Raw genomic sequence first — 13,639 nt, forward strand, 5'->3', positions numbered from 1 at the left:
TAGTTTTGAGTAAAGTCCTCAGTCACAGAACCAATTGAGCTCTTAAATTGAAGTACTACTGTACTTAATCATCATTTATTTTAAGTATTTCAATTAGTAAGCTGTTCAACTGGAATATCACAAAATCACATAAAAATAATGAGGCATTGTTTGTTTGTTTGTTTTTATTATACAAAAAATTGGCTTGTTTTCGTTTTTAAGTACCGATTCTGTGTGAAAATATGATTGGACTATATTGAAAATAGTTTCCTAAAAACGAGTAATCATACTGTCTCTGCAGAGCGCAGTGCACATCTGGAAGGAGCGGAGGACGTCCACTCTCTACCACTGGCCTCCGTGAGAGGAAAGAGGCGGGGCTTCGAGCCGGGGTTGAGCTTTCAGAGCCGGAGAGCGTCTCCGATGGTTGCCAGTGGGAGAGCCGAGCCAAACTTGCCCGCTGTCTGAACGCTGCTCGCCGGCTCTCACACTCCCCCCCACAGCGGTACTGGTGCTCATTTCTACCTTGAGAGGACCGAACCACCGCCGCTTGGAGGATAAGGGGAAAGTTTGAGGAGACGACGGGGGGCGACGAGGAGGCGGCTGGTGTGACTGAACTTCCACCCAGGCGAGCCCGGAGGGAGCAACGAGCGGACGGGAGGAGGAGGAGGAGCCAACAGGTTTCAGGTAGAAGTGACATTTGTCAACGTTTGTCAACGTGCGTCCATTACTGGGATCTATATCACCTGGCGGACTCGCCTCATCCGCCACCTTTGGTGACAGCTATGTGTCACTTAAAAACATTTTTGTAGCCCCCTCTCACTATGTCGCTTTTGGATTGAACTAATTATTGGACGTTTTAGCTGTCACTAACTGTCACGCTGAAACGTGTTTGTTTATTAGAGGAAGGACTAGCATGAGGGGCTAACACAAGGAGAGATGGCTGGTGTGTGCCGCGGCTGCACCGCACTGACACTTCACTGAAGTTGCATACAACAGTTCACTTGTAAATATGTCGGTTTTGATGCCCATTTGTTGATAATATGTGCTTCGACAACAGCTTGGGTGTTTGGCCAAGATGCTGGAATGTGAGGAGTAACGTGAAGCACCAATTTGACGCCAGTCGGTGTCCCCTTTTATGTGCTGCCGCACACTTAACGCGAAGTTTGCAATAATTAACATTGAAATCCCATAATTTTCACTTTGTGCACTAAGGCTGCACTCTTACTCAAATAAAAAAGCCAATCACAATTTTCTTACTTAGAATTAAAGGTATACTGTACTCCCTTTTCACTACTTGTGGAAACTAAGTCAACTTGTCCAATATTTTAAAGGGGAACTGCACTTTTTTGGGGATTTTGCCTACCATTCACAATCCACACGTTTTTATTTTTTAATGCAATCTAAATAGTAAATAAATGCGAGCAAAAGTCTACTTACAATGGAGCGTATGGGAGTCTCTCTATTCTGCAGAGAAAGCGCTTTAAAAACATTCAAACACGTCCATCAAGGATTTATATAGATACTGTAAGTATATATGTAATGTGGTAACAAGCACATTCATAATAATTCTTACTTCAAGCATACTGCGGCGTATTAATTTCACAAATGCATCACTATGTTCACTTTTCCCTTCAACAATAACAACTAAAACCACTTCATTAAGAGCCGTCAAACATAATAAAACATCACTTACTGTACAATGTCTGCTCACCCTGGGGCGCCGGCTCATAGGATGTTCATATAGTTCACGTTTAGATGAAAAATGACCCATAATCCTGGGTGGGTGGAACCAAGCGTCTTTTCTGGGTTTTTTCAACATTTCCAGGTCTATGTATGCTGTCAAAGTGTACCAACTTCTTGATATACAGGTAAAAGCCAGTAAATTAGAATATTTTGAAAAACTTGATTTATTTCAGTAATTGCATTCAAAAGGTGTAACTTGTACATTATATTTATTAATTGCACACAGACTGATGCATTCAAATGTTTATTTCATTTAATTTTGATGATTTGAAGTGGCAACAAATGAAAATCCAAAATTCCGTGTGTCACAAAATTAGAATATTACTTAAGGCTAATACAAAAAAGGGATTTTTAGAAATGTTGGCCAACTGAAAAGTATGAAAATGAAAAATATGAGCATGTACAATACTCAATACTTGGTTGGAGCTCCTTTTGCCTCAATTACTGCGTTAATGCGGCGTGGCATGGAGTCGGTGAGTTTCTGGCACTGCTCAGGTGTTATGAGAGCCCAGGTTGCTCTGATAGTGGCCTTCAACTCTTCTGCGTTTTTGGGTCTGGCATTCTGCATCTTCCTTTTCACAATACCCCACAGATTTTCTATGGGGCTAAGGTCAGGGGAGTTGGCGGGCCAATTTAGAACAGAAATACCATGGTCCGTAAACCAGGCACGGGTAGATTTTGCGCTGTGTGCAGGCGCCAAGTCCTGTTGGAACTTGAAATCTCCATCTCCATAGAGCAGGTCAGCAGCAGGAAGCATGAAGTGCTCTAAAACTTGCTGGTAGACGGCTGCGTTGACCCTGGATCTCAGGAAACAGAGTGGACCGACACCAGCAGATGACATGGCACCCCAAACCATCACCCAACCATGCAAATTTTGCATTTCCTTTGGAAATCGAGGTCCCAGAGTCTGGAGGAAGACAGGAGAGGCACAGGATCCACGTTGCCTGAAGTCTAGTGTAAAGTTGCCACCATCAGTGATGGTTTGGGGTGCCATGTCATCTGCTGGTGTCGGTCCACTCTGTTTCCTGAGATCCAGGGTCAACGCAGCCGTCTACCAGCAAGTTTTAGAGCACTTCATGCTTCCTGCTGCTGACCTGCTCTATGGAGATGGAGATTTCAAGTTCCAACAGGACTTGGCGCCTGCACACAGCGCAAAATCTACCCGTGCCTGGTTTACGGACCATGGTATTTCTGTTCTAAATTGGCCCGCCAACTCCCCTGACCTTAGCCCCATAGAAAATCTGTGGGGTATTGTGAAAAGGAAGATGCAGAATGCCAGACCCAAAAACGCAGAAGAGTTGAAGGCCACTATCAGAGCAACCTGGGCTCTCATAACACCTGAGCAGTGCCAGAAACTCATCGACTCCATACCACGCCGCATTAACGCAGTAATTGAGGCAAAAGGAGCTCCAACCAAGTATTGAGTATTGTACATGCTCATATTTTTCATTTTCATACTTTTCAGTTGGCCAACATTTCTAAAAATCCCTTTTTTGTATTAGCCTTAAGTAATATTCTAATTTTGTGACACACGGAATTTTGGATTTTCATTTGTTGCCACTTCAAATCATCAAAATTAAATGAAATAAACATTTGAATGCATCAGTCTGTGTGCAATGAATAAATATAATGTACAAGTTACACCTTTTGAATGCAATTACTGAAATAAATCAAGTTTTTCAAAATATTCTAATTTACTGGCTTTTACCTGTATGTCCACGTCCATAACCACAACATCAGGGGGAGCTCCACTAACCACGTTAAACCCAGATTCCGATCTAACAAAGGTCTTACTTAACTCATTCTCTTTCTATGCCACATCAATGTGGAATGCACTCCCAACAGGTGTAAAAGAAAGGGCATCTCTATCCTCCTTCAAAATCCTCCCATGGCACAGGAGTACTTAATTAAAAGAAATGAATTGAAAGACTCAAAATATTCTACAATGCCAAAATCAAAGACATGGGGGTTCTTTCTTAATGTGAATATATTAAAAGACAAAACCAACGGCACAAGAGTACTTTCCTAATAAAAATGAATTAAAAGCTAAAAATCCAACCACGGCACAGGAGTACTTTATTAAAAGAAAGGAATTGAAAGACACAAAATAATCCACCAAGTCAAAGTCCACGGCACACTCACTCTTGCTTCATTCGCGCACGCAATTGAGGCACGTCAGTTTATCAATGCTATTGCTTTTGAATTTTTTAAATAACTTTCCAGACTTTGTTTGCACTAATTCTAATGGCATGCATTCTTTGGACTGCATGTAACACATGCATTTTCAGGTGTAAAGCTGACAGAAAAAAGCTTCAAATCCCAATTACAGGCAATTTGTTAACACCCAGGATTAACCCTGCCAATGTGTCAGCATCCTTTTACATGAAATGTCAGTGACTGATTTCACCCCGCAGCCTCACCAACCTTGCAGTTATCTTGTAAAAACACTTGAGATTATAGTCTGCAGGGAGTTTATTAGGATTAATTTAAGGCTGTAACAAGCACTTTTGCAGTGTTTACATGCATCATTTTACACTGTTTCGTGCATTTGATGTTTGAGTTGTTGAATTGTTATTTTTCGGGTGACATGTTAAATGACACCTCAGCCCACTTCCTCTTTGGGAACATGCCCTTTTTCCTCCGACAACCTGTGACATTCGAATACAAGATGCGGTTGACAGCTTGTCATATTTTGGGAAGTTTAGTGTGTTTGAGGGTTTTCCCACTCTGACACATCGATTGTGGGTGTGATTCATAGTTAAAATGTGCCATCGCTGTAACTGTGAAGGCTTGCAGATTGTTAGATACTACTGTGTGTTACGGTAAACTTGTGTGGATTTAAATACGCATTAAGTTTATTATCGTACTTGTAATTTTGATTGGTGTGGAGCTGCACTACATTATACCAATATATGTTTCTATTCCAAATATTTGACCTCAATGTTAGATGAACAAGGTATAAAAATACCCCTACATATGATACAGTTCTTTTATTGGTCTTTATTGTTGTGCTGGTATGTCTAATCTTGGCTGGCGCATATACTGTTATTCTTAATTCAGATGAAGATCAACATACTGTAAATGGCCACAATTTGTATTGTATGTAGCAATGGGTACCATACTTTTTTTTTGCATGTGATGTCATGTCCAGTTGCAGACAAACAGCCAAATAAGTACACTACTTACAGTATAAAACTCGAATGGCAATAAAACTAATGGCAAAGACTACTTCCTTACTACTGTAACACATTTAGGACACACTGAAATGAATACATTCTAAGTTGCAAATAAGAAGTGTAAGTGGAAGGTTTAACAGCTGGACAGCATAGGTACAGTATCATTATCAGCTCAGTGTTAAGTGTTAAATGAAAATTATTTTTATTATGAAACAAATTAACATTTATTACTGCATGAACACATACATTTGTACTGTATTGATACCAGGAATCGGTATCGTATTGGTTCAAATATAAAAGGTACCCATCTCTACGTTATGTACTGCAATTTATCATAGCAAGTCTTTTATTTTTGGTCTGCCTTTTTTCATTTTCTAAAAATGAATTGGCTAAGGCACGCAAACAGGAATGAAGGCACAATTACATTGTAATTTTACAACCCCCCAAAAATATGATACAATTGAGTTTTCACATTAAAAGGTTTAATTGTGTTACAATAACGTGATAATATTTTGCAGAATAAAGTTCTAATGTTAGGAAACAGTTGTAATACTGGGGGAAAAAAATTTAAAATATTTTGAGCCTAAAGATCATATAATATTGAGAAAAAAGAATCGTCATATTTAGAAAATGTAATTGTATTACAACTTTCCTTGATTACATTTGTATAATGAGAAAATAAAGTCTTTAAATATAGTTAAAAAAAAAAGAATAATTTTTACGAGAAAAAATAAATTAATATATTTAAAATAGCACAACAGCATAACAAATCTGAAAATATAGTCCTAATATTAAGGAAAGATATAGAAAATATTGTGATATTGCGAGAACATTTTTAAATTAAACATACTTAATCTTATGAGAAATTGTAATCATTTTATCGAAATAACGTTGTAAAATCCAGAAAATATAAATTATATTTTAGATATAAGTTATTTTAAATATTTTAAACATGTTTTAGGTGGATTCAGTTTGCCAATATGAGAAAGTGCAGTGATATATTGAGAAACATATTACAATAAGAAAAATAATATATAGTCCAGTTCCACTTTAATATAAATTACATCACCAATATTTGTAAATGAATATGATTTTGCAAGTGATTTTGTCTGTTCCTGAGGCGAAAGTACACACACTGACGTCCCCACTTACATTGTTTGTGTTTTTAACAACCGTTTAGGACTTTTACCTGATTAATGGCAGTTCTTCAGAGAGAAACAGCGGTGGCTGGTGTGTTTACGTTTAGGCGGGAGTGTACATCGCTCTATTCTACTGGGCCTCTCTCTGCCATACATGGAAGGGAAGTTGTTTTTGGTTTGGTTATTAACTTATCACATTGAATTGAATGTATCATCAATGTGGCGGCTCGTGAGCAGCGCCCGCTCCAGTCTTGCGGCTGCCCTGCCATGTCTGTCTGTGTTCACCACTGGACACTGTTTTTTTTTTTATTTCCATTTTTCCAAACACAGTAACTCTCTGCTGTCACCATGTTTATCTTTTCCCTTCATCTCTCTTGGCACAAATCTCAGCGATGAAAAGCGTTGACATTTTGGGACATTTGTTGTGCAGCTTGAAGTTGTTAGTGTAAAAGAGGAAGCCTTTGCTGAAACCATTTTATAAGCTGGCGGTAAAGTTTGGATGCCGCATTCTGTGGAAAAGCCCTCTCTCTTTCTCTCTCTCTCTCTCGCCTTCATAGTGACAGGTGGTTTGGTCCAATTTGGCCAGCATTGGTCGACATGCCTCCTTGCCACAGCAGCCCGCTCGCCTGTTTTTGACAAGGCCAGCTCCCTCCCAAAGCTGTGGCGATGCAGCATGAACACACCGAGCATTGACAGGTGAGACATGCTCCCCACAGAGATGTCACCAGAGCTTGTTTAATGGTAAACACCTCCATCCCGTCCTACCCCCACACTGTCAAAATGTTGCTATTTTGGTAGATGCTTCTTTGTGTGCTCACACAGTGAAAAGCCACACCGCTGTCTTTAAAATATGCAAACCAATGTTAGTCTGCTGTAATATGATGTAGAATATCATTGATACAGTGGAAACCTCAAAGTTGGCTGACGATCCGTTCTGCAACACTGGTTGACTTCCAAGTTCTAAATTAAAAACAACATTTCCCACAGGAAATAGTACAATGTGAATGAATTCATTCCAGGCAGTTGCCATGGCAAAACCTTGAAATGTGCAGGCGCTGTTTGAAGTCTATATTGCTGTATTTTTCACACTTAAAATCCTTTTTTATTTTCTCAAAAATCAACAGTGTGCCGTATAACCCGGTGCGCCTATTGTACGTATTAATTCTGGTTTTGCTTATTGACTTTGAAGCAATTTTCTTTGGTACATTGGTACATAATGATAAGTGTGACCACTGGCAGTCCCGCATAAGAGCTACATGTGGACTGCATGTTGGCGCCCCCTGTTCAATAAATGACGCTTGCAACTTAGCAACCAAGCCCATCAAGCAAGCCCAAAATGTTGATGTTTCATTGAAAATATAGAACATTATACAGAGCGCTCAAAAATTTGTCCAAAAAAGTTTTAGTACGACTTTGGTAAGCTATAAAGCCGCATTGCTTGCTAGATTGTCGACGCATTACGGCAGGCCTGGGCAATTATTTTGACTCAGGGGGCCACATTTAGAGAAAAAAATGTGTCTGGGGGCCGGTATATCTATTTTTATGAACACTAATACAAAACCTCACAATAATGTCTGATTGAAAGCTAAAAACGTTATGACAGACCGCCTTAAAAACAATTGAATGGAATTTTACAATGTTCTACAATCAATCAATCAATCAATGTTTATTTATATAGCCCTAAATCACAGGTGTCTCAAAGGGCTGCACAAGCCACAACGGCATCCTCGGTACAGAGCCCACATAAGGGCAAGGAAAAACTCACCCCAGTGGGACGTCGATGTGAATGACTATGAGAAACCTTGGAGAGGACCGCATATGTAGGTAACCCACCCCCCCTTTAGGGGAGACCGAATGCAATGGATGTCGAGTGGGCCTGACATAATATTGTGAGAGTCCAGTCCATAGTGGATCCAACATAATAGTGAAAGTCCAGTCCATAGTGGGGCCAGCAGACATGAAAATAAAGAATGTGGGATTTATAATATTAACTTTGAACGATAAAACACTGAATATTGACAACATATGAATAAGCGGTAGAAAATGGATGGATGGATGGATGGATGGACGTCACACCCTCTCTCGATCAACATATATTTCAATCAAGCGAAATGCAACAACAATATGAACGCCAAGGGTAAAAGCTGCTGTGATAACCATAGTAACTAATTTGATTACTATAGTAACTAGTATATCATGCAAAAGCGCAGATTCCCTCCATTGGAATACTTTGTATAGTTCAAGACTTACGGTAATTTGAAAACATCACTGCACACCATAATGGCAGCTACAGTTTTGATCTTAAATATCTAAAAAAATTATTTGTGAATGTCCGGCGGGCCAGATTGAAAAGCTTAACGGCCCGGCCCGCATGTGGCCCCAGGGCCTTAATTTGCCCAGGTCTGCATTACGGCTACCGTAGTCAGACGTGCTGTGCTTCAACATACAGTTGTAACTTAGATATTGGGTTTCACTATGTAAAGCGCTTTGAGTCACTAGAGAAAAGCGCTATATAAATATAATTCACTTTACTTCACTTCACAGGTATTGTTGTGGTGTGTGTATAAGGACCCCAAAATGGCATGTATTAGGAGATATTATCTGGCGTTTAGTTTCACAATATTATAGAAAATCAACTTTTCTCACCTATTGGTACCTGCTGATGTGTAGTTGGGATCTACGTAAGTCAAAAAAAATTGCGCACATTTGCTATTGTAGTCCTCGCCGGCACCGTAGTTAAGAAGGTTCTTTTCTCTCTCTAACCTCTTGTTGAGGGTCATTCATCCTCCGCTGTTGCATTTGTAATATAAAGTAGCATACAGTTCTAACTTATCTATCAGTAGACTCGCTTGGGAAGCAGTAAAAACTTCAGGTACAACAAAGATGACGTGGGGAAGTCGATGTCGAAGTGGAGTCACGTAAATAAGACCGCCCACAAAACGGCGCATCCTGAAGAGACGATTAGAAAGCGACTTGAAGATGGTCTGTAAAACATAATCTATGCAACATTTTGACCAAATAACCACCATTACATGTTATGTCGACCACAAGGAAGTGTTTTAAATGTAGAAAAAAACATCATAATATGACCCCTTTAATGCGCCTTATAATCTGGTGCACCTTTTGTTTGAAAATAGACCTGAATAGACACGCTCATTGGCAGTGCGCCTTATAATGCGGTGCGCCCTATGGTCTGAAAAATGGGGTATTAGCTGTTATACTAAATAAAACTGCAGTGGTACCTTGGTTTCCATACGCCCCACTTTTCATATAATTTGGTTTTCATAAAAAAAGTGTTCTCTTGGTTTTCGTATACCGCTTAACATCGCACGTATCAAACTAGTCCGCTTTCCCGCATATTATTTCGCTTATAAAATAAGAAAGTTAAAAGTGCCAGCACTTTGTAAAAATAGGGTTGTCCCAATACCAATATTTTATTACTGGCACCAAAATGTATTTTTATACTTTTCGAAATAAAGGGGACCAGAAAAAAAACATTGTTTCCTTTGTTTTAACAGAAAGTAATAAGATACATTCAATTATGTTTGTTATTGAAATCAAATAACACATTTGGCATTAAATAACATGATGAACATACGAGACTGCCTTCAGGGTGAAGTTATGCCCTTTCTATGTGTAAAACAAATCGCTTTTCCAAATCATTCGTCCCCTCTGCACTCAGACTCTTTAACTTTTAAATCTTCTTTGCCACCTGTGGGGAAGCTACTTATTTTGGTCTGTGGACTGAACATCGACATTAGGAATTAACGTTTAAAAATGTGGACGATTTCGGAAGAACCGGAATCTAGGACTTTGTTTGTTTTCTCTTCTCGCCACATAGGGGGACACATTTTAGCAGTATAAAGCCAGGGATATTCAACTAAATTGTTTTGGGCGCCACATTTCCAACATGCTAAGGACTGAGAGGCTGGACTGTTTCCTTCACTATTTGTCTTATTTTGTATATTCAGGAGAACCCGCATCCTCTGCAGAAGACATTTGCTTTTGGTCTATTTTGTCAGAGTTACAGGAGTGCTCTGCTATTTTTAAGGACATTCTGCAATGAAGCTTGTCAAAGATCATCTTTATGACAGCGCTCTAGTATTTTTAAGATTATGGTGTAAGTTTTTTTAACTGAACTCGCAGGCCACCAGCGATAGCCCAAATGATGAATGAAAGAGGATCTAAAATATAACCTTGAGGATCACTACTAGTATAACTAAAGAAATTGAACAAATGATTATTGATGGCATCTGAAGTAAACAAGCTACAGCAACACCTTAGTTAAATAAATAAGAAAGAAGAGGACTTAAAGGGGTGCTTTGAGGAACACCTCAGTTTTGTAAATCATAAGTTTGGACCTATATTCTATGTAGGGCTGCACGATTATGGCCAAAATAATAATCACGATTGTTTTCCTAAATATTAAAATCACGACTATTAATCACGATTATTTACTGTTAATTAAAACATATTTTATTGCACTTTCTTTATTAAACAAACAGTATGTGAACTTTGCTTTCATTTCAAAATGAAAAATAATTAATGGATGATAAATTGTACAAAAGACACAGGGCTAAATAAAATACGTAAATATGCCATTGCAGAGTGTGATCATAAAGTGCAAACAAGTGACAAATTAAGATTATGCAGAAAAGGCACATAGAGCACAACACATTCATTGTACTCTTTATTTATTTATTTATTTCCCCACATTTTCTTGTAATCAGACCATATTTTTGGTATATTAGATGGAATCTTTACCTGACAGGTCAGGTGACCCTTCTGAAGAAGACTGCAGATGACAGTTGAAACATGTCAGGTAAAGATTCCATCTAATATACCGAAAATATAGTCTGATTACCGTATTTTCTGCACTATAAGGCGCACCGGATTATAAGGCGCACCTTCAATGAATGGCATATTTCAAAACTTTGTTCATATAAAAGGCGCACCGGATTATAAAGCGCACCTATGCATCCATTAGATGGAGCTGCGCTAAAGGGAATGTCAACAAAACAGTCAGATAGGTCAGTCAAACTTCATTAATAGATTACAAACCAGCGTTCTGACAACTCTGTTCACTCCCAAAATGAATAAACAGCTGATTTACTCTTGTTACTGTAAATCAAACGTTAGTGCAATCCCAATATAGTAACACTCGAAATAGTGCAGAGCAATAACAATATCAATAACTCAACGTTGCTCAAATGTTAATATCACACAACACAACACACAAAATAAACATGTAAAGCTCACTTTATGACGTTATTCCTCATCCACGAATCGCTCAAATTCTTCTTCTTCAGTGTACGAATTAAACAGTTGGGCGAATACGGCATCCAAAATGCCCGGCTGCGTCTCGTCGAAGTCGTCATTAATCGAGTCAGTGTCGCTGCTGTTGTCTAGCAGTTCAGTGACAATTTCTGCCTTCCTGAAAGCTCGGACCACAGTTGAGACTGATATATCAGCCCAGGCATTTACGATCCACTGGCAGATAGTGGCGTATGTCGTCCGGCGCTGTCTCCCTGTCTTGGTGAACGTGTGTTCGCCTTCTGTCATCCGTGTTCTACTGCGTGACTGATCGCCTTGAGTTTGAACTCTGCGTCGTAAGCGTGTCTCTTAATAGGAGCCATTTTGGGGTCTTTACATAAACACACAAATGGAAATGAAACGTCATATATCCCAGCATGCACCGCATGCTTCTTCTTCTTCTACGGGGGCGGCTGCTTACCATAGAAGAAAAACTTCTTCTTCTACGGGGGAAAATGAAGTCGGCGGCTGCTTACCATAGAACAGTGGTAGGGAACCTATGGCTCTAGAGCCAGATGTGGCTCTTTTGATGACTGCATCTGGCTCTCAGATAAATCTTAGCTGACATTGCTTAACACGATAAGTAATGAATAATTCCGCTGGTAATCACGATGTTAAAAATAACGTTCAAAATATAAAACATTCTCATGCATTTTAATCCATCCATCCGTTTTCTACCGCACCTGTTCAAGAAATAACAATGTTATTAAAAAGAATTAGAGACTTATTATTTAGTGTTGCCAATCAACCTATCCCCAGGTGCATGTCTTTGGGGGTGGGAGGAAGCCGGAGTACCCGGAGGGAACCCACGCAGTCACGGGGAGAACATGCAAACCCCACACAGAAAGATCCCGAGCGCAGGATCGAACCCCGGACCTTCGTATTGTGAGGCAGATGCAATAACCCCTGTCCACCGTGCTGCCCGCATTTAGTTGTATTCAGTGTTAAAAAATATGATATGGCTCTCACGGAAATACATTTTTAAATATTTGGCTTTCATGGCTCTCTCAGCCAAAAAGGTTCCCGACCCCTGCCATAGAAGAAGAACTTTTTCTTCTACGGGGGAAAGTGAAGTTGGCGGCTGCTTACCGTAGAAGAAGAAGCGCTTCTTCTCCTACGGGGAAAAAGAAGTTAGCAGCTGTTTACCGTAGTTGCGAGACCTAAACTTTATGAAAATGAAGTTTAGGTTTGTTGTTGCTCAATTTGGTCCATATATAAGGCGCACCGGATTATAAGGCGCACTGTCAGCTTTTGAGAAAATTTGAGGTTTTTAGGTGCGCCTTATAGTGCGGAAAATACGGTACAAGAAGATTTGAAAAAGTATAAGAATAAGAAGACATAATGGACATTTATTGTACTGCCGACAGTATACTGTATATAGGACATATGACTTTGGCCAAATAAAACGTGATTGCGTCCGTTATTTTGGCGAGTTTTTGAGAGGCGGATGGATACGGGTCCCTTGATGCACTATTGATGTTACGATGATCTGTATTTTGGGTACCCCCGCTTTTGTAGCTTTTGGTAGGGGCTTTGCGCCGGTGGCAGGCGGCCCGCTCTGTTAGCAACCAGCTTTACAGGGCAGGTAAACAACGGAGAAAAGAAAGGGAGTGTTGTAAATGCTTAACATGTCTCCGCAACTCGATTATTTGTTCATAGCTTTGCTGTGTAACTCGTTGTGGCGTTTGTTATTGGTTTAATTTGTGCGGAAGCATTTCCAGGTGTCGGGAAACGAGCGAGAGTTCCTAGAAAACGGCGAGTCTTGCGGTCATGTTCCAGGGTTAAAATGCGTGTCTGTTGGTACCCAGTGGGTAACTCTGCGGGTGGATAGGGCAGATTGATTGATTGTTTGAAACTTTTATTAGTAGATTTCATAGTTCAGTACATATTCCGTACAATTGACTACTAAATGGTAACACCCGAATACGTTTTTCAACTTGTTTAAGTCGGGGTCCACGTAATCAATTCATCTTAATAATGCATTAATTTTTCCTAATATTTTCGGGAGCTACTGGCTGATCTACCCATCAGTTGTCACTCACTCTTACTCGCTCTGACATAGGTCCATTGTCAATCGGTCGGCCCCCATGTTGGTTGTGAACCTGCTTGGTTTAAAATGCAGCGGAGACTGTTTTTTAAATGGTAATACCGCAGACGATCACCCTCATTTAATCGCAGCTGCCAAAATCACGATCACTATTAAAATTTGATTAATTGTGCAGCCGGCAACAGGCAAGGAACAAATGATTCCACGGTGCAAAGTTTGTTTCAAAAAGGCATTCGCACAAG

The 13,639-nt window shown here is 39.8% G+C and overlaps 1 protein-coding gene across 2 annotated transcripts in view; it reads left to right on the top strand.

Moving 5' to 3' along the window:
* The first annotated feature begins 343 nt into the window (after positions 1-343).
* raraa (retinoic acid receptor, alpha a) overlaps positions 344-13,639 on the top strand; it is a 508,790-nt gene continuing 495,494 nt past the window's right edge. The window contains exon 1 of one of the 2 annotated variants that reach the window (XM_061967531.2): positions 344-663. The gene's annotated coding sequence lies outside the window, so the exon portion shown is untranslated. Of the gene's footprint in view, positions 664-6,712; positions 6,734-13,639 lie in introns of those variants that run through there. The other variant, XM_061967532.1, reaches the window with a different exon arrangement.

Source organism: Nerophis lumbriciformis, linkage group LG11 (assembly GCF_033978685.3).
Source record: "Nerophis lumbriciformis linkage group LG11, RoL_Nlum_v2.1, whole genome shotgun sequence".
NCBI lineage: Eukaryota > Metazoa > Chordata > Actinopteri > Syngnathiformes > Syngnathidae > Nerophis > Nerophis lumbriciformis.